The sequence below is a fragment of the Fistularia commersonii genome, chromosome 33 (assembly GCF_037954325.1).
Source record: "Fistularia commersonii isolate RoL2024-O1a breed Wild chromosome 33, RoL_Fcom_v1.0, whole genome shotgun sequence".
NCBI lineage: Eukaryota > Metazoa > Chordata > Actinopteri > Syngnathiformes > Fistulariidae > Fistularia > Fistularia commersonii.
In genome coordinates this window covers 8,226,338-8,245,733 of record NC_141316.1, presented here as the reverse complement: position 1 = coordinate 8,245,733, position 19,396 = coordinate 8,226,338, and the positions used below count along the sequence as shown (strand labels likewise).

Here is a 19,396-nt window from a genome sequence, read left to right as displayed (position 1 = left end):
ATCAGTGTTGCTTCCTTTCACAAAAATGTTGCATTGTGCTGTTGAAGTGTTTCCATAGTATCTGAGCCGACCGATGCAAAAACAAGCAGTTTTCAATCCTGAGCACTTTTTTTTCCACGTTTTTACTTTTTTCTTTCTAAATATTTGAGAGACTAGCGATGCTGTACGCTCTACAAACAGTGACAATGACCAAAACACAGGAGGCAGAGATGAAGATGTCGAGGTTCTCTTTGGGAGTGACGAAGACGGATAGGAACGGGGATGAGTCTTGAATACAGCTTGTCCGGTCCGAGGGTCACGGAGGGGGCGGAGCCTATCACAGCCGCGATTGGCCGAGAGATGGATCGCTCGCCAGTCGATCGCGCGGCTACGTATGGAGAACCGTTCACTCATTCACGCGCCATATAGAGCCATGTAGACCGTTCGCCCTCTCGTTCACACGTCCGGACAGTCCGGGGTCTCCGATGAGGAACCCGAGAGAACGCCGCGAAGGAGCGTTACTGTAACCGGCGGTCAGCCCGTGTTTAACCGGAATGTGAGTGTTATTCATTTCCTCATCAATGTTCTGGCGAGACGGCGAGACGCGTGTTTCCTCCAAATGTCATCCCCAATCATGTTCATGTCTCCTCCGCTTGGCTTTTTTTATGCCCGAAACCGAAAACAACGTCCGGAGCCGAACGGCGGCGTTTCTGCTTTGTTTCTATTTCTATTTTTTTTTTTTTTTTTCTCTCCCTCCACTGTTTTTCTTTTCATTCCTCCGCCGGGAGACGTGTAATGCACCCGGGCGGCGTTGAGCGAAGGGGCTTCGGAGGGCTTTGCTCTCTGGAGGAAAACCTCGAGCCTTGTGTTTTTGGACTTTGAGTAGGCGAAGAAATGGCTGCACGCACACACACACACACACACACACACACACACACACACACACACACACTGTGGGAAGCTGGCTCCTCCCCTTGTGGACTTCAAAGCTGGATGTCCCTTGGGGAACTTCAAACGCTGGGGAGGCCATTAAAAGACAAAAATTATTTTCTGTGAGGCCGTGATTTATTTGATTGAAAAATGAAACCACGAACCCAACAGACGTTATTTCTTTTTTTTCTCTTTTTTTTCCTCCTTCCCAGAGCCTTCTTTACCAGGCAGAGCCCAAATTGCTACCAGGTGGTAATCCCCTTTAGAGCCCAAAGGCCCAGACTGAAACCCCGAAGGCTTCTTGCCTGCTTTCTGTCTTCCAGCCTCTCCTCTGGCATCCCCGTCTGCGCGACTCTGTCCGTCTCCCGCTCCATTTTTCTTCAAGACGTCACTCTTTCATTAACAGAGAGGCGGATAAATGCGAGGCTACATGTGGTTTGGTGCGAGGAGGAGGACGGAGCTTGATTTATATATATGCTCGATTTCGACCCGGGAGCCGATGCAAACTGGAGCTCGACATTTCTGCCTGAATGAAAATGTACTAGTTCCCTTTGTGGAGATTGGATACGTTCCTTAAAACCACCATATTTATTGTGGCCTAGTGTCTATTACCAAGGTGATCCTTCAGTTTGGGAACACAGATGCTTTGCCTCGACATGGCTGAAGCGTTAATGCTAATTCATGCTAACGTAAGTGATGTAAATGGGCGCGTCCATTTCAGGTGTCGCCGCATGCACGACATCGCCCTGGTTGTCCAGCGATGCATCCACTCGAGGGCGGTGCAGAGTTCCCTTACGGACAACGGAAAGAGGCAGTGCGGCCGATGGCAGTTTGTCTGCGCGGCCATAAAACGCACAACGGCCTGTGGACAGAGTCCTTCTCCCCGGTTGTACCAACGCCATGCCGTCTTCTTTTCTGCTCCTTTTGCCGGTCGGACTCGAGCATACCGTACAGCACTGCACTCCTACGACTTCCGGTGGTACCTCTCCCTTTGCTGCGTTTAGCTACGTGTCCAAGAGTTCCCCAAAAATGTACCAAAAGAAGCACAAACTGAAACCATACGTCTTTAATATCGGCCAAAAATAAATTCTCAGGTTCACCCTTGCGCGGGATCACTCCCAATCACTCATTGATCACTTGGGATGCATTGGAAAGGCAAGTGTAAGCCAAAGAGTTTCTTCTCAGATCCAGGTCAAAAACAGCTGTGCTACAGGTTATAGGTACGTACCCAAAGTTTTCACTCCAAAGCGGGTGTCTCGCGCTATTAGCTGCGTTCCAATCAGGTCGTCGCCTTTCAGTCAACTCGTTGGAGGGCGATCGAACGATACTCAGCACATTTCTTAATGGAGATGGAGGAGCAACTTTGGCCGACGAAAGACGAAGACCATCTGCAGCCTTCTCCGTCAGGGGCGTAACCGTCATTTGCAGGTGCCTGCATGGTTTGTGTCATGAGATAATCCAGGGGTCTCACCGACAGAGTCAGATGTTTGTTTGGTGGGAAGCAGATCTTCCAGCTCCCACTGGGGGCAATCGCTCCTTCGCAGATCCTTCCTGAAATCAGTAGGGGGCTGACCTTTTTGAGTTTTTCCCCGTCGCTCCTCAACTTCTACAGAGGCTGCATTGCCGAGGAGGCGCAGCTGGAACGGCCTGCTCTGAAATTCAAGGGAGTTTTAAAGATTGATGGTGACGAGTGCGTGATGCGAGGCGCCGAGAGAGGGAACGAGGCACGGCTGAAATATTTGAGGGACGGAGTTAAGACAGCGGCACAGGACGTGTCCTTTCAAGGAGAAGTGAGAGGCGAGGCAGGTTCCTTTAAGGTGATCGAGGAACGACTCCGAAATAGCCGGTCACGGAAATGTTCAAGTTCATTTATGCTAATGACAGCGTAAAGGTGAGAGTAGCTAAAGGTTACCAGTGTCGTTTTCTGCTTCATTTCTTCAATAACGGAACAAACATCAACAGCCTTGGGATGTTTTGTAGCCCTTCTGGCTCATGCGTGTGTGTGTGTGTGTGTGTGTGTGTGTGTGTGTGTGTGTGTGTGTGTGTGTGTGTGTGTGCGTGGGGCCAAAATATACTTAAGTGTAGCTAATCAAACACGGCTAGCCGTGTCTTTGCTGACCTCAAGTGGTTTAAGATGTCCAGGTGAGCCTCCGTGCTCTCTGAGGACAGAAAAGAAGGCATACCTTGATTGTTATGCTCGGTTATATCTCGCGCACAACATCAGCCAAATTTGACCACCGCATTTTAGCCGTCATTCGATGAACCGCGAGCAGAAGGCAGCTAAAGGGAACAGTCTTGCTCAACAACACTCCAAGCGGGGATGTTCGGTTTGAAGCACGACCGCTCTGACAGCCTGAGGATAAAAGTGCAATGACGAACATTTGGAGCGACGTTGTGGTGAGCGCTCGCACCTCGCCTCGCACCAGGAAGGTCCCCGGTTCGATTCTGACAAGTGGGGTCTCCCTGTTTCCCCTCTGACTGCATGTTGTAGGTCAAAACAGGACGTGAATGACGTGAAGAGCTGTATATCTGTATATGTTGTGCATGGTTTTATGTCCCTTTATACAACATTAATGAAAGATTGAATGGTTGGAATGGTTTTATATCTCTATATATAACATAAATGAAAGGGCGAACGGTTTTATGTCTCTCAATATATAAAATGAATGAAAGAGTGAATGGTTGGAATGGTTTTATACCTCTATGTATAACATTAAAGAGTGAGTGAATGGTTCTATGTCTCTTTATACATAACATTAATAAAAGATTAATGGGTTCATATCTCTATGTATACATTAATAAAAGAGTGAATGCTTTTATGTCTCTCTACATATAACATTAACAAAGGGTGAATAGTTGGAATGGTTTTATATCTCTATATACAAAATTAATGAGAGAGTGAATAGTTTTATGTCTCTATATACGACATTAATGAAGGAGTGGAAGGTTTTATGTCTCTATATATGACATTAATGAGAGAGTGAATGGTTGGAATGGTTTTATATCGCTATATATGACATGAATGAGTGAGTGAATGGTTTTATTTCCCTATATATGTATATAACATAAATGAAAGAGTGAATGGTTTTATGTCTATACATGACATTAATGAAAGAGTGACTGGCAGTATGTCTCTATATGTGTCCCTGTGACGCTCTGTCCAGCCGTCCAGCTGTCCAGCCGTCCAGAGTGAACGTCGCCGGTCGCAGTTGGGATGACGTCACCGATCCGCCACCGCTCGTATTGTTGCTTCTCGTGGGAGTTTGCGGCGCGGCTTCATTAGATGCGTTGGGAGAATCCACACTGACTGATTAACATTCCAGCACAAGCAAATTCATATCAAAGCCTCTGCTGTTCAAAGTGTTTCTGCAGCTACTTCATAATTCATCCTCGGTGCTCCGCGCGCTGCGTGCAGCTTCTGATTTAGATATCAAATTTTCCAAGACGTGCAGCCCGGCGGATTTCTAGTCGTGTTTTTCCGGAGAACCCCCCGCCACCACCCGTATGATCGTCTCGAATCTTCTTCATTCGTTCATTCGATATCAATACCAATTATCCGGCACTGGGTGTCGGAGCTTATCTCAGTTATGATTGGGCGAGACGCGGGGTTCACCCCGGACCGCCCAATCACAGGGCGTGCACCCATTCACACGTCTTAAAGGGACAGTTCAGCCGTTCATTCACACGTCATACAGGGACGTCAAAATCATCTTGTTGTGGCGACTCAATTTGAATTTCTTGGCGTTTCACCTTTCATCTGGGAGGTTTCTTCAGTTCATGAAAGAATTCACCATGACCTGGATGACTGAGAAGCTCCACAGACGTTCACCCTCTCATCCACATGTCATTCACACATCTATGGAGACATGCAACCATTCACCCTTTCAATCACACACCTGGGCAATGTAGGGTCTCCACTCCTGCATGTTTTTGGACTGTGGGAGGAACCCGGAGAACCCTATGGAGACTCCACACAGAACCGTCCCCCTTTGGGAATCCACCTTGCAGAAGGAGCGGGTGTTTCCTGCTTCCCCGTGGATTTTCTGGCTTTTGTTTATCGGTGTCATTTCTCAGACGGTTTGCAGGCCGGGCCTCCTCGTCACATGAAACTCCCCTATTGCGGCCGGGTGGAGTGTGTTTTGTTCATCCGTGTGTGTGTGTGTGTGTGTGTGTTGCTCATGCACGCACGCACGCACCACTGATGAAATTGCGTTCCTCCTCTTCCTCCTCCTAATGTTATCTCACTTCCTCTGGGCCCCCGACGAACCCACCAAACAGGGAGAAAATAGAGCGCTTTATTGGGACGCCTGTCAGGACTCCCCCTGGATTTATAGCCGGCAGCCAGCGTTTATCACTCAGTCGGGGGGAGGGAAGGGGGTTGTGGGTGATGGGGAGGGGTTTTGGGGGGGTACAGCGCGGAGGATCCCCTCTTTCCCCCCTCCCATTCCGCCCCATTTGCATATAAAACAGGTCAAACTGCCTGGAAAAGGGACATGAAATTATGACTTTATTAACATCCCCAACACGGCGCTCCCAAGGTTCCTGGTTCCAGAGAAGTAATTTTACACATTTTGCTTGTTTGAGCTGGTTTTACCTGCACGTCTAAACGTGTTCGTCGAGTGACGAAAGAATACATCCGAGCTCATTCGATTTACTTCGTCACCCACTTAACTGGAGGAGGGGTCTGAGTTTACTGTGCGGTTTTCTAAATCTGGCCCGAGAAGCATCATCGGGTCCTTAAACGCACTATTTCTGATTGGTATGTTGAGTGTTGGTCTGCGTCAGGGTTCCTAAGGGTTCCTCTCACGGTCCAAAAACATGCAGGAGGTTCAGTGGAGACCTTAAATCATCCAGACAAGTGAATGAGAAGGTGAACGGTTGAATATTTCTTTATCAGGGGTGTCAAACGTAAGGCCCGCGTGCCGGATCAGGCCGACAAACGGGTTTAATCCGGCTCGCAAAGCGAAGAGATACCAAGTTTCAGGGCCGAATTGAACAATAGTTACATTTACAGTGATTTTACCCGTCTGACCCACTTGAGAATAGATTTTCCTCCATGTGGCCCCTGAGCTAAAATGACTTTGACACCGCTGCTCTTCATGACCTGCAAATGAATGAGTGAATACAGTGGACTAGAGATACTTTATTGATCCTGAAGGAAATTAAGATGTCCAGCAGCTGACACATAATACACATTGCACAAATCAAACATATTGCACACATCTGCATACATACAACCAGCCAAAAAATAATATAAATTAAAATAAAATAAAATAAAATTAAATTAAATTAAATTAAATTAAATTAAATTAAATTAAATTGAATTAAATTAAAATTCAATGAGGTAGGAAAATTGTTCTAATAAGGTGCCTTGCTGTAATAAATATGTATTTCTATACATCATTATCTATAATATAATATCATTATCTCTATGTAATGTGTTTATGAGTAGGTGATTGGTTGCATGTCTGTCTTTAACGAATGAATGGAGTGAACTGTTGTATGTGAGTATATAAGTTATTTTCTAAATTCTCTCGTCGTGGCAACAGGCCTTGAATTTCTTCACTTGAAGAAATTAAAGAAAGTCTCCCAGATTGTGAGGCGTCCAGAAGTGAAGAAGCCTCTAGGATGCATGGGGAAATGTCTTCAAGTGAAGAAATTCAAGTTGAAGTCAACTTTATTGTCTACAATGCCATACGTTCACACATACAAAGCATTGAAATAGTGTTACTCCAAAAACCCACAGTGCAAAAGTACAAAAAAAATCATAAATAATTTATCACAGAGATCAACGACCGGTTATGCTGGTGTTAGAGTGCAATCTTCCTTCCATTTGTTTTTAAAGTGTCTGAAGTACGAAGGTGCGGTTGCAAAAAAAAGTGACAGCGATAGCAGTATGAAAGCACAGTTGCAGTAACAATTTGACAGTGCAATTTTTGCATTTGTGTCCAGTTTCCACGACAAGAAGATTCTGGAAATCTGGCCCGGATTCAGCTTTGCTCCAGCAGTTTCTGTGCAGGATACAGAATGAATGAATGAATGAATGAATGAATGAATGAATGTCGATTGAATGATAAGACAAACGCATTCATGCATTCAGTAGTTTTCCTTCCCATCGGAACAAATCGCTTTGTTTTGAGAAACGTGTTGCGAGCATGTGTCGTACGCCGGGGGTCGCGTCACATGACCTTGTAACCGGCGCCGCCAGAGGAAGCGCTTTGGGTTAACGCCGTCATTAACACTTGATGATTTAACCGCTCTGATTTAGCGCCGCGCGATGTTCTGCTGGCACCTCGGCATGTCCTCCGGCCTATCGGAGGGGAGGTCCGGAGGAGGTCCTCTCCGCTCGCCGGCGTGCCGCCTCGCTCGTCTTCACCTCCTCCTCCTTTTCCCGCTCTCCTTCCGTCCACCTCTTCTTTTTCTTCTCCTGGCTCTCACTCTCTCCGTCTCCTCCACGCTCTTCACGTGAATTAAGATTTAATGCCCCAAAACAAGCTCTCTGTGTCAGACCACCGAGTGTCAGCAGGGGCTCTTTCTCCCCTTCTGTCTCTGCTGTGTGAATCACACACACACACACACACACACACACACACACACACTCTCACTCATGGCTTCCCGGTTACAAAATATACACACATCACACCGGAGCACTGGCCAGGCCTCATCTTATCCTCGCATGGAGGATTTTATTATGCACTGTGTGTGTGTGTGTGTATGTGTGTTTGTGCGTGTGTGTGTGTGTGTGCTTTTCACCTACCACATGATTCCCTGCTAATTCCTGACGGTCACTCTGGGAGTCCCTTGCTCTTGTACACAAACACACACACACACACTCGCACACACACACACTTACACACTTCTGCTGCCACAATAAGCACAGTGAAGCCTCATGCTGGTTACACACTCCCACTGGTTTGCAAATAAACTCAACCCGCTGCTGCTGCTGCTGCTGCTCTGCTTCATGCTTGTTTCTCCCAAGTGTCCTTCGTCATTGGTACCTGCTCAAACAGCAGTATCACGCACACACACACACACACACACACACACACATATGAAAAAAAAACAATAGGTGAACCCCTCAAATTCTCCGTCCTCTGTTCCCCTCCTTGCTTTTTGTTTTCTTTCCCTCCCCGAAGCCTTTCATCGGAGGGAGGCGGGTCCTCCCGGGGTGTCCCAACCCCCCCCCGGCCCGGTGAATAATTAATGGCAGCGACGGAGTTTATTAAAATAACTACGCCGGCGATGGTGCTGAAGGCTCCGGCTTTGGGCAGACGGTGGAGCCGCTCGCAGCGTTAACCTGGATTAAGATTTCACGGGTGCGTGGGCCGCGCCGGGATACACCTCTAATAAATACAGCAGAACCTCGGCGTACGAATCGAATTCCCTCTTTGTCGTCCGACTTGAAATTGAAATCGTTATGAATCCCGTCGATCCGTTCTCCAGCCCCAAAACACACTTTTGAAACTTTTTCATAGGTTTATATGTGGCAAAAATTAGGAAAAGAAGTAAAGATAGCCTTCATTGTCGCTATGTTTCTGACGTTCTTTCTTTTCTTTCTTGTTTCCTAAATCAGCAAAAGTGAAGGCTTCCTCACGAATGCTAACGCTAACGCTATCATTTAAGCCAGCGGTCGGGAACCAATGGCTCGCGAGCCATATTTGGCTCTTCCGGTGACGGTGAAATCAATTTTATCAGATAGTTAGTTTACCCCCTTCATCCCTTGTAACGGAAAACATGGCGAAAAGAAAAAAAAAGATGATTCCAGGCTGCGTGGACAGAGGAATTTGCATTTGGATCCGCGGTACGTCTAACATGCTATTATAAAATTGCATCAATGAAAAGGCACTTCAAATAAATCCATGCAGCACCAGAGGTCGCATTCAAAGTAAGACATATTTAATTTATTATACGTTTAAAATACTACACGGATCTAAGCACTCCATAACTTTTCTTCATCTACAACTTGAGACCTTTGTTTCGTTAACATTGTCGCCTCTTTATCCACATCAGCCGTCCTTCAGGATGGTACAGATGGTTGACCTCACCATGTCGCAGTGCTTGGCGAGATCTGAAACACCAACGTCGCTCTCACGTTTAGCTATTATTTCCTTCTTCAGATCGTAATTCTTAACTTCTGCTCAACACCACTAAAACTTTTTTGGGAGCCATAATGAGGGCTAACTTACTGCAAAAAAGATAGGAGAACGCGACAACAGACGATGTAAACAATGCGGAATAGCGCGGATAACTGTTGCTACGCTAGGACACCGGGAGTTTGTCTGTTTGTGTGTCGGTGCACCGAGGCTTGTTCGTGTGTGTCGCACACACACACACACACACACACACATGTAGAGCTGCGATGAACACACGTCACCCACTTTTGATTTGTTTTCTTTCCAAACTGCTTTAATTTTAAAGGTCGCTGTGTTTGTTCACTGGACTGGTGAACGGTCGCCACTTAGAGAGCATTTTCACATCCAGCGGCTTCAAAGCACTTTGCGCTGGATAACATTCAACCGTTCACACACACACACACACACACACACACACACTCACACACACACACACACACACACACACGCGCGCGCGCACATGCATCTATCCATCCATCCATCCATCCATCCATCCATCCATCCATCCATCCATCCATCCATCTATCTATCTATCTATCTATCTATCTATCTATCTATCTATCTATCTATCTATCTATCTATCTATCTATCTATCTATCTATCTAAATGGTCTCAATACAAAGCTACATCTACCAAAATGTTTGGAGTATAGTGAGCGCTATTATAGAATATAAGCCGCATCCACCAAATTTGAAAGGAAAAAACAAAGATACATTGTCCACAAGCCGCAAGTGTCTATTTGTAACATGAGATATTGAGATATCCACATTTGTAACATGAGATACAGAAAGATGTTACATTAAATCTGTACTGGAAATGCTTTTTTTTCCCCGAACAGTGCCTTTAACAACGTCAGACAACATTAGATAACTAATTATGTCGTGCCGGAATAAAACATTTCTCCAACCACACACTAACATCAGGTGTTCGCTATCGCTGGAAACTATTTTTCCAATTTTTGTAATATTGCATACCGTGTATAAATATATCTATCTTTTAAAGTGCTTTTGGCTAAATAGCCTTCACACACTGATGCTATGCATGGCGCTAACCAAGCCACTCGTGTGTAAGGTTTCAGTTTCGTGCCCAAGGCCGGGAATCAAACCGGCAACCTTCCGACCGATGGGACGGACGGACGGACGGACGGGCCGGAGCGGTCGATCGCACACGTTCCCCCCTCGATTCTACGCCTCCTCCTTCTCCTCCGTATCCTGGTGTTGTTTTACATTTACACACAAAGCAAAGGCGCTGCAGCGGCGGCGGCGGTGGCGGCGCTTTGATTCCCTCGCCGCATTTGCATTGGTATATAATGACAGCGGTTCCGCCGCCCCTCCCGGATTCAACAGCAGTTTCCAGCTCATCTTAAAGCGTGCATATGGCGCTGTCTGCGCCGCTTTAATTAGCCATGTTTCCTTTTGGAGGGGAGTCAAGCCGCGCCGTCGGTTCGGAGGGGATGTTGTTAAGGGGCTGCTCGATCGGGTTTGTTTACCATTCTAAGCTGCTGTGAGCGGGAAGAGGCTAACTGGCCAAACATCGCTAATGAGTTCTTTCTCTGTCGTCTTCATCACACAGACGCCAGTATATACATATGGAAACACACACACACGCACACACACACTTGCAAACACTGCTCTAGTCATCTCTGAAAAATCTCTGCAGCCACTGGGGGTCATTGTTCCCCGTGACTCCACCTCAAACTCTTATAGTTCAGCTGTTGTTCCGTTTTGTGTGTGTGTGTGTGTGTGTGTGTGTGTCCAGTGTTTGGGCGCCCTGCTCACCAGACTCACACTGAACACCCAAACAGATGTGCAGCTCGCTCGGTAATCCGTTACAGCAGACAGCGGGCTGCGAGGATGGAGCCGCCGTATCATCGGTGGCCTTGTTTTTCTAAAAGCGTACGGGTTCTTTGCAATAATCCTGCTTTATTATTATATATTATATACAATTTTCCCTTAAGATACCAATTCAATTAGTCACAGAAGTGGGTTGAATGTTCAATGTCCTTCGAACCCCTCCAAAACTCACAAAATAAGGATTTTAATATAGTTAAACCCTGAAAAAGAAGGATATTAATAATGTAAGGGACATCAAAAAGAAAAATCATTGTTATTTTAAACCGGCTTTCTTCGGGCCCATGATGATTATTAAAATAAATACACAAAATAAGTGCAAAGATATAAATGATGCAACACAAGAGCATACAGTACCAACTACCCAGACCAGGGGGCCGTGGGATCCTGGAAGCCGCGAGGTTTTCTTCAAACTGAGTTGTTCCAGTTGTGGGAAGTTCAAATTTTTATTTTCTCGCTGTCGTATTCGATATGATTATTTTTATAATTATTTTTAATAATTATATATTTTTTTTCGTATTTTAAGGATAAAACATCCTCAAACCATGGTTTGTATCTTAAAAAAAAAAAAAAACTTACACGGCTCAAAAAAATAAAAGAACACATCCTAGAACCGAAAGAATAAAAACACGCCCTTTATTTTTTTGAGCAGTTTATATAGAGTGATTCGACTAAAAATGTATATTTAATATTAGACGTAATATTCATGTCTTCTTTCATTTACCCCTCTTGCCCTCTTCACCTTTTTCTCCTGATCCTTCCGTGCTCCTCCACCCTGCTTCGCCTCCGCCTCCTTTTTTAGAGCGCCGCGTTTAATTTTGCATCATTCGTATCGGGTTCGCGGCATAAAAACGCGTCCGCCCGCTCCTCAGGTGTGGTTGCAACCGGTGTCACCTGTTAATGTGATTACCCTCCGATCTTTGACCCGGGCCGACCAGCTAGCTAAGTACGGAGCGAGCACATGACGGCTGGCGGATTAATGCTTGATCCCTGGAAATACTAAAGCCTGTTTGGTCAAGTGACCGATCCTTCAACCGCCTCCGTCGTGTACAGTGGGGAACCAGGGTGCGTCGCCGCTGCAACCCTTCCACACACACACACACACTCGGCTCATAATAGCCCGCCAGGAAGCTAACCAATACCGAGCGTCAACGTATTGTTTTTACAATAAGCCTTCTCTGGATTGCAGCTCAGCCCCCCGTCACAAAGAGCGGCTGCTTTACGAGGGTCTGGCAGCAGTAAAAGGCAAAGGGGTTGTCGAGGGGCACAGGAGGCTGTCAGAGGGGACGTAAATAACGCAAATAAAACTCCACGCTGGTACCGAGGGGAGGGGAGGAATGCTGATGACCAGGAGGGAGAGAAGACGGGGGGGGGATCGTGTGTTTTCGACGGAATCGCACGTGACAGTTATGTGACAAGGCGAGACCAGGCGACAGAAACACCGAAAATATCCCGCTGAATTACGGCGCGTCTTCTCTCTTTATCACCTCCTCGCGTTCTTTCCTCCCTTTGTTCTCTGTTTTTTTTTTTTTTTCGGTCATCCCTTCCCCATCGCGTGGCTGAGAATAACGTAGCACCGATGTCGATTCTCCACAATAAAACCCAGGAACTATAAAACGTGGACGTTTTATACGCGCTCGTGACGCGGCCCTCTTCCCCCCGCCGGCTGCGGCTGGAGAGGAAACCGGGCGTGCTTTGCAACGCATTCGTAGCTTGGCAACATTAACAGTGAAAGGAAACCAAGCCGTAACCAGTGCTTCCTTTCCCCGAATAGGACGGCGGAGAATAGATGTCGCCGGGTGAATTCGTCCGAGTTGCACTCGCATTCCCGCACAACGGGTCGTGTAATCTTTCAAGAAGATATCGTGGGGCGGCTAAGCGGTTAGCACCTCCATCTGTGAGGTTTTATGAATATTATATGACGTGTGAATGAGAGGGTGAATGGGTCTATATCTGTATCAAGGGTGTCAGTCATTTTACCGAAGACCGGATCAGCATAATGGTTGTCTCAATGTAATGGTAACACTATAAATGTAACTAAATGTAAAGTAAATATATCTACTCCTTTATGTTAAGTAACCCTGAATGTATCACTCATTCAAAGCCAAAGTGTTACGTATGCATTAGTATAGATTAGTAAAAAAAATAATTTGTACGACTTGCTCTGTTGCAAAGCTAGCTTTCACTTCTGCAATGTTTTTGGATGCTGCTTTCATTTTCATTTCATTCTGCTGCCAGCGTAGTTTGGCTTTTAATTCCTGGACAATTTGTTGTTTTCCTGGAAGGCTAACTTTGGCATCCTTAGCTTCGTGTTTGGTGTCAAAATGTCGACGTAGATTGTGCTCTCTGACAACCGACACCGCCTCGTAACACAAAAGACATACCGCTTTTTCTCCTTGAAGCACAAACATGTATTGGCCTTCCCATCTTTCTTGAAGCATCAACTTTTCTCTTCCCGGACATTTAGGGATCATTTGTATTTCTCCATTGACGTGGATACGCTGCGATCCGATGGCGGGATGCCGTCACACGGCGGGTAACATGATCGACATGAATTGTGGGAAATGTAGTTTATGGTCGCGTTGGACTTGTTTATCTTAAGACAATCAGATCTTTTAAGACGTTCTCGCGGGCCGCAAGAAATGACGTGGCGGGCCACATTTGGCCCGCAGACCGTGAGTTTGCATAATGTAATTTCACTTTGTTCCATGTGAACATAGCATTGCGAGGTGGAAGCGCTAACGTCTGCAGCACAGTGGCGCAACGAGACCCCCGATCGTCTAGATATGCTATTTCGACGTCGCCGCTGGTTCTTGCTGCCTCTCACGCTCAGAGTCCACGCCGGTTGCTCTTGTCTCATAAGATCGTGTCCCACGACACTTCAATCGTCTAGATTCGCTATTTCGACGCTGTCATTGGTTCTTTCCGCAGACGCTTCTCACGCTCAGAGTCCACGCCGGTTGCTCTTGTCTCACACGATCGTGTCGTACGATCGGGCCAGATAAAAGGAGTGGGCTCTCCCCGAGGGGGTTCTGTCTCCGGACGTCTTCGTTTCGGGAGCGTTGAGTCACAGCGGGCCGAAGCAGCAGCAGCAGCAGCAGCAGCAGAGGAGAGTCATCTCAGCTGCTTGTGTCAGCAGTGTGTCAGTCACCGCCCTTTCAGGATCTGAGAGGTTTTGCGGGGACACCCCGTGATGCAGCGACCTTCCAGGGAGCTCACATCACCAAATTCAGTGGAAGTCTCTATTTTTAGCAACACGGGATTTTTTTTTTTTTTTTTTTGGACGCCATGGCGATTTTTGTATCTGTCAACAGAAGACGGATGCACGCATTCTTTCTTGGAGTGTGTTTTGCTTCGCGCCGCTCGGTCGGGGAGGGGGTTGCGAGGCGGACGCGAGGTGCAGCTGGCTCCTCTCTCGCTGCTGCACCGTGCGAGATAAGCCGGGGGAGCGCGGCCGTGTGACCGGTAAACCTCATGGCGGCTCAGCGCGGCGACAGACGGCAAAGCGTTTAAGTTGATTATATAGAGTTGTACATTTCCTCGGGGAGGCACCGGAGACGGGGGGGGGGTGTATGAGGAATGTAGAGATCAATTGGAGGGGGTGGAGGAAAAAAAAAATCAATTCGGAGTAAGATAAGCAGAGTGTGAGAGGACGGAAGGGGTGCGCGACGGAGACAGGCGGGATTTTCCGAAGCAGACGGAAGATGATGAGAGGGATGAGGTGGTTCCACAAAGCGAGTCTGATCAAAGATCCTCTGTGAGCAGTGAACGCACCGCTCACAACGGCGGCCTGGAGTCGACTTGTTAAAAGTTTTAATAAGTTTTTTTTTTTTTTTTTTTTTGCAAAACAGCCTGACGGCGTCTCCGTCTCACCCGTTCATCCTGAAATCACGGCGGCCCGATATGACTCACCTTCCTTTTTTTTTTGAAAATCCACGTCACTGTCAATTTGCTCAGATCGCCGTTGCGCAACTGTATTTGTCACCATGACAACAGCATCCTCATGCATTGAGGGTGGGATGAGGGCTTGTCTCAAATTCATTCTTCTCCCGCATCCAAATCCACAGGAATGCATTCTAAGAGATGAATTACATGAGAGCAGACGATGATCTTGCCTCCTACAATAACATCAAGCAGTGTGTGTGCATGTGTGTGTGTGTGTGTGTGTGTGTGTGTGTGTGACTCAGGAGGTAGAGATGGCTGTCAGAACGTTCGCGGTTCAGATCCCAGCCCATCCAGAGGGCTGCCTTCACATTTGTCTGAAAACAGTCAGCGGCAGACTGCTCGTGACATCTTTGCCACAGTGTGTGTGCGTGTGTGTGCGTGTGTGTGTGTGTGTGTGTGAGCGTGCATGTCTGCTTCTTCCTATTAGTTTTAAAGTGAGCAGGTGGAATGAGTTTGAGATTGGTACCTAAATTATCCAGAGGTGTGGATGAAATGGTGAATATGTCTCTAGATGGCGTGAATGAGAGGATGAATAGTTGTATGTTGTGCGAATGACAATGCGGCTCTGTGATTGACAGGCCCTCTCGCCCAATCACAGGCCGGGTTAGGCTCCGCCTCCCTGAGTAGCAGGACGAGCCGTATAGACAATGAATGAATGAATGTTTTTTTCAGACTAGCCAATGGCGGCGGCCAGCTAATATCCCCGCGCTCTCTCAAACCACTATGAACGGTGTGTTTGTGTTGAGAGAAGTGACAAAGGACGCCGCACGTGCACGTCGACGCCGCGGGGATAAATCTCACAGCTGCTCCGAAGCCCGGTCGGCGGCGGTATTGCTGATGCCTGTGTGAGCGCAGTCAGCCGTGCTGCGTGGCTTGACTTTGGGACAACAGAAATACCTTGCATGTTGTGTCCCACTCAGCTTTTTTGCCAGACGACTGGGTTTTTGGCACAGGGAGGGAGAGGGAGAGAGAGAAAGAGAGAGGGAGAGAGGGGATGGTGTCCATTGTTGTCTCCTTGCTGGAATGATCGTGCACCTGCATGTTGCTGATGGCGTTCTTTGTTGTAGGTTAATTCGTGTGTGTGTGTGTGTGCTCTTACAAAGAGAGTCTGGTGACTCCAAGGACACTTTTAAAAAATTGTATTTTTAATGTAATCGCTAAAATATGACCCCGCCTTGGTTTTAGGTGTGTGTGTGTGTATGTGTGTGTGTGTGTGTGTGTGTATCCATCTTTAGCAATAGTTTGCATGCATATCAATCCCACTGTAATTTGTGTTTACCTGCCTGGATATGTGGAAGCAACGTGTCTGACTCTGCGTGTGTGTGTGTGTGTGTGTGTGTGTGTGTGTGTGTCCACACTGCTAGCTAGCTAGCGCTCCCAACCGTCGGCGGACATTTGCTGCGTAATTGCTATTTAGCGGAGACGAGTCGACACCTGCGCATTTCAGCGCAAAGCACTCTGGGAACTGACAGTCCAACCCTGAGGTGCAGCTCAGAGTCCCTCAGCACCCAGCCTGCGGGGGAAGTGTGTGTGTGTGTGTGTGTGTGTGTGTGAGAGAGAAAGAGCGAATGACACACTAGTGTGTGATTCCATTTAGCCCGAGTTGCCTCCAACAGTATTCATAACAACATTACAGCAGGCAGGATACACCTCATCATACGTGATCCACTCTTGTATCAAGCGTGTGTTTTTCCCGCCCGCCTTTGTGTTTACAAAAGCCTACTCAAATTGACATGTATGTGTGTGTTTTTGGCTGCCGCGCGTGCATTAGTGCCCCTCCATACTTATGGGGTGATTTAACGGGAATATTTCCAGGGGACGGCTGAATGTCAGCAGATTTTTTTTTTCCCCTCTCCTTTATCTGCGCTCCCCAGAGCAGGGCGAGACAGAGATAGAGTGGATGAGGGTTAGTTCAGTGGATGGATGGATGAATAGATGAACATCAGTATCCTATAACGCACTCCCGGTAACTGTCGCCTTCCTCTCTATGATGAATTATTCACGCGCCGTTTCTTTGCTTGTACGTACCCGCTATCTCCCCTGTTTTTGCACGCCGACGCCGAAAAGGAATTGTCCGAACGCGGCGGCGAAGGACGGGGGGGCCGCGAGGAGCGCCGCCCTGGAGGTGAAGACCCCACAACGTGATCTTTCCTGGTCGGGGTCAAGGGTTTGGATTTGACTGAAGGTCTCTTTCCATTGTGTTTTATTTATTGCAGTTTATCGCATCTGGTGTGAGACGAATTGTGACGCATAGTTAACCCTCTCAGGCTCAAATTAAGTTGTAGTTGCAGGAAAAATCTGATATTTGGCTGTCGCAAATCTGCAACATCTGCCTGGAGAAGGTTAAATGTTTATTTCGACTCAACGGAAATGCCGAGAGTATATTTATATATGAGGAATGAGGTGCGTCTTTGCAGGGTCGTGTTTAACAATTTGGATGAAACGCAGAGGAATTTCAGTCGTCCCAGTTTGTAACCGTGTCACTACTATTACACTTGAAAAAAAATAAAATAAAATAAATAAATAAATAAATAAATAATAATTCAGCTGTCTGAATAACTAAATTAAAAGAATGTGGGCGGCACATTGGTGGTGCAGTGGTTTGTGTTCCCCACCACTGAATGAATGACATTAATATTTTCCACCCTTTCTGATCATTTTCTGCTCATTTTATCCAATAAATAGCAACGCGATCAGCAAAATCAGCGCAGGCTTCTCCAACCAGAACAGATACGTAGCACGGGGACGCAGACGTAGATGAAGACTTTCCTATCCTCGACTAACGTCGGAATTCCGTTCCAACGGCGCAACAGAACGTGATTCGCCGAAAGTCGGAACACACGGACTACATGAGGACATTTGTCACCCGGCTATGCTAACACAGTGGTAAAATCATCATCTAGGACATAATAAAGTGGTAAAAAATAAAAAATCCATCAAGAAAGTCACAATGAAGAGATAAAAGTTCCCAAAATAAGCATCACAAATGAAAAGCGAATGTAGCGCAATGCAATGCGGTGCATGGTAACAAAACCGCTTATTCCTAACGCTCCCCTCCTCAACTAGTTCCCCAGCCCGGTTTGTTTCACGCCACAATGATGGCGATGATGAAGACTTTCTTCATACATTTACAGGAGGTGGCGACGTGCCCGCGAAACGCCGTGGGCGGAGGCCGTCGTGAAGCGAGGGGCCGGCCGTATCGTCGTCCCGGAACTGACCGAGACGGTTATTATTCTGACAGCGAGCCGGAGCGACGGTGACAGTCGTGGTGTCGAAGCTACGGTGTGAAACCTCGCCGACTATCAAACCTTTTGAGGATCACGTTCATCAACACCCGATCGGCTCCCGGGCACGTTCCCACCTCCGCGCACCAACGTGCTCATCCGCAACCGACCGGCCTCCCGAAACCTTTTACACATTTCACTGTGGCACCTTTGTCCTAATTAAACATGCAAACGCTGATAGCCGGGGACCCGTGCATGACTCGTATCTTTAAAATAAGCATCCATTCGGACCATTCTTTGCAATTTTCTTAAAGAAGCCTCCTAAAAAAAAAAAATTCCACAACACACACGGGGTTTGTGACGCCGTTCGTGTTAGCTTTAGCGTTAGCCGGGAGTGTTTTTAAGCAGCGCCGCGAAGAGCGAGGACGATGAGTCGGATAAATGACTTGGGGGTTTTTCATTCAAAGAGGTCATCTGTGGATGGAACGTGTGTGTGTGTGTGTGTGTGTGTGTGTGAGGAGAGAAGAGATGCACGGCCCTACCTTGAGTCGGCTCTTAAGAACGCATGCAGACCTTTTGGATGGTTTGTTGCCCCCTGACGCGATAACGTATGATGCTTTTTTTTTTTCTCCTCTGGCTGTTGCCCTTCTCCTTTCATCAGCCTGCAGGAGAAGCGATGTGGTTTTCGGGGGGCTGGAGAGAAGGTGGTAGTGGGGGGGGGGGGGGGGGGGGGGCATGTAAGACGGAACAATGGCTCAAAAATATTGAATAAGGAGTGAAAGGGAGCCAAGGCCTGAATGACAATAGCCCCGGACCGGGGGGAGAGGACTGATGGTGTGTGTAGGAGTGAGTCCAGATTGATGATGGATCTGCGCTGGTTAAATATTATCAGGCTTCTTTTTTTCGTGTAACCCCCCCCGCCGCCCCCAAGAATGGCGAGATGTGGCCGGCTAATGATCCGCCCTTTTGAGCCATTCACTTTTTTTTTTTTTTTGTATTAACCCCATTTACCTACCGTTGAGACACTCCCCACTCGGCGGGTTCACAGCGCAGATGGTTGGAGTCGCCATAGCGACCGGCCTCCCCTCTTCCCGATTTTTTTTGTTTATTTTGGTTATTTTGTAGCTACGCCGGCGACGGAAAACTCCACTTCCCGCACGACCGGTGCTCCCGGTGTCGGATCAGAGCTCATCGTGCGTTGCGTTTCGCTGCGTCCCAAAGGCGGCTCCGGCCGCTTCCCCGCTGAGGTGAAACGCCCGGCGGCGATTTTCCAAACCCGTCGGCCGCAGATAACTGACCCCGGTGCACCTCGGGAGGGGGGGGGGAGGCGGCGGGG

At 47.5% G+C, this 19,396-nt stretch overlaps 1 protein-coding gene and 1 long non-coding RNA gene across 4 annotated transcripts in view; both read left to right on the top strand.

Annotated features, from left to right (window-relative positions):
- Positions 1-19,396, top strand: part of raraa (retinoic acid receptor, alpha a) — a 162,890-nt gene that overhangs the window by 99,390 nt on the left and 44,104 nt on the right. The gene's annotated exons all lie outside the window — the stretch shown is intronic.
- On the top strand, positions 14,160-17,900 carry LOC147214898 (uncharacterized). Its single transcript, XR_015104334.1, has 2 exons — positions 14,160-17,089; positions 17,179-17,900. It is a non-coding gene; the product is annotated as an uncharacterized LOC147214898 (long non-coding RNA).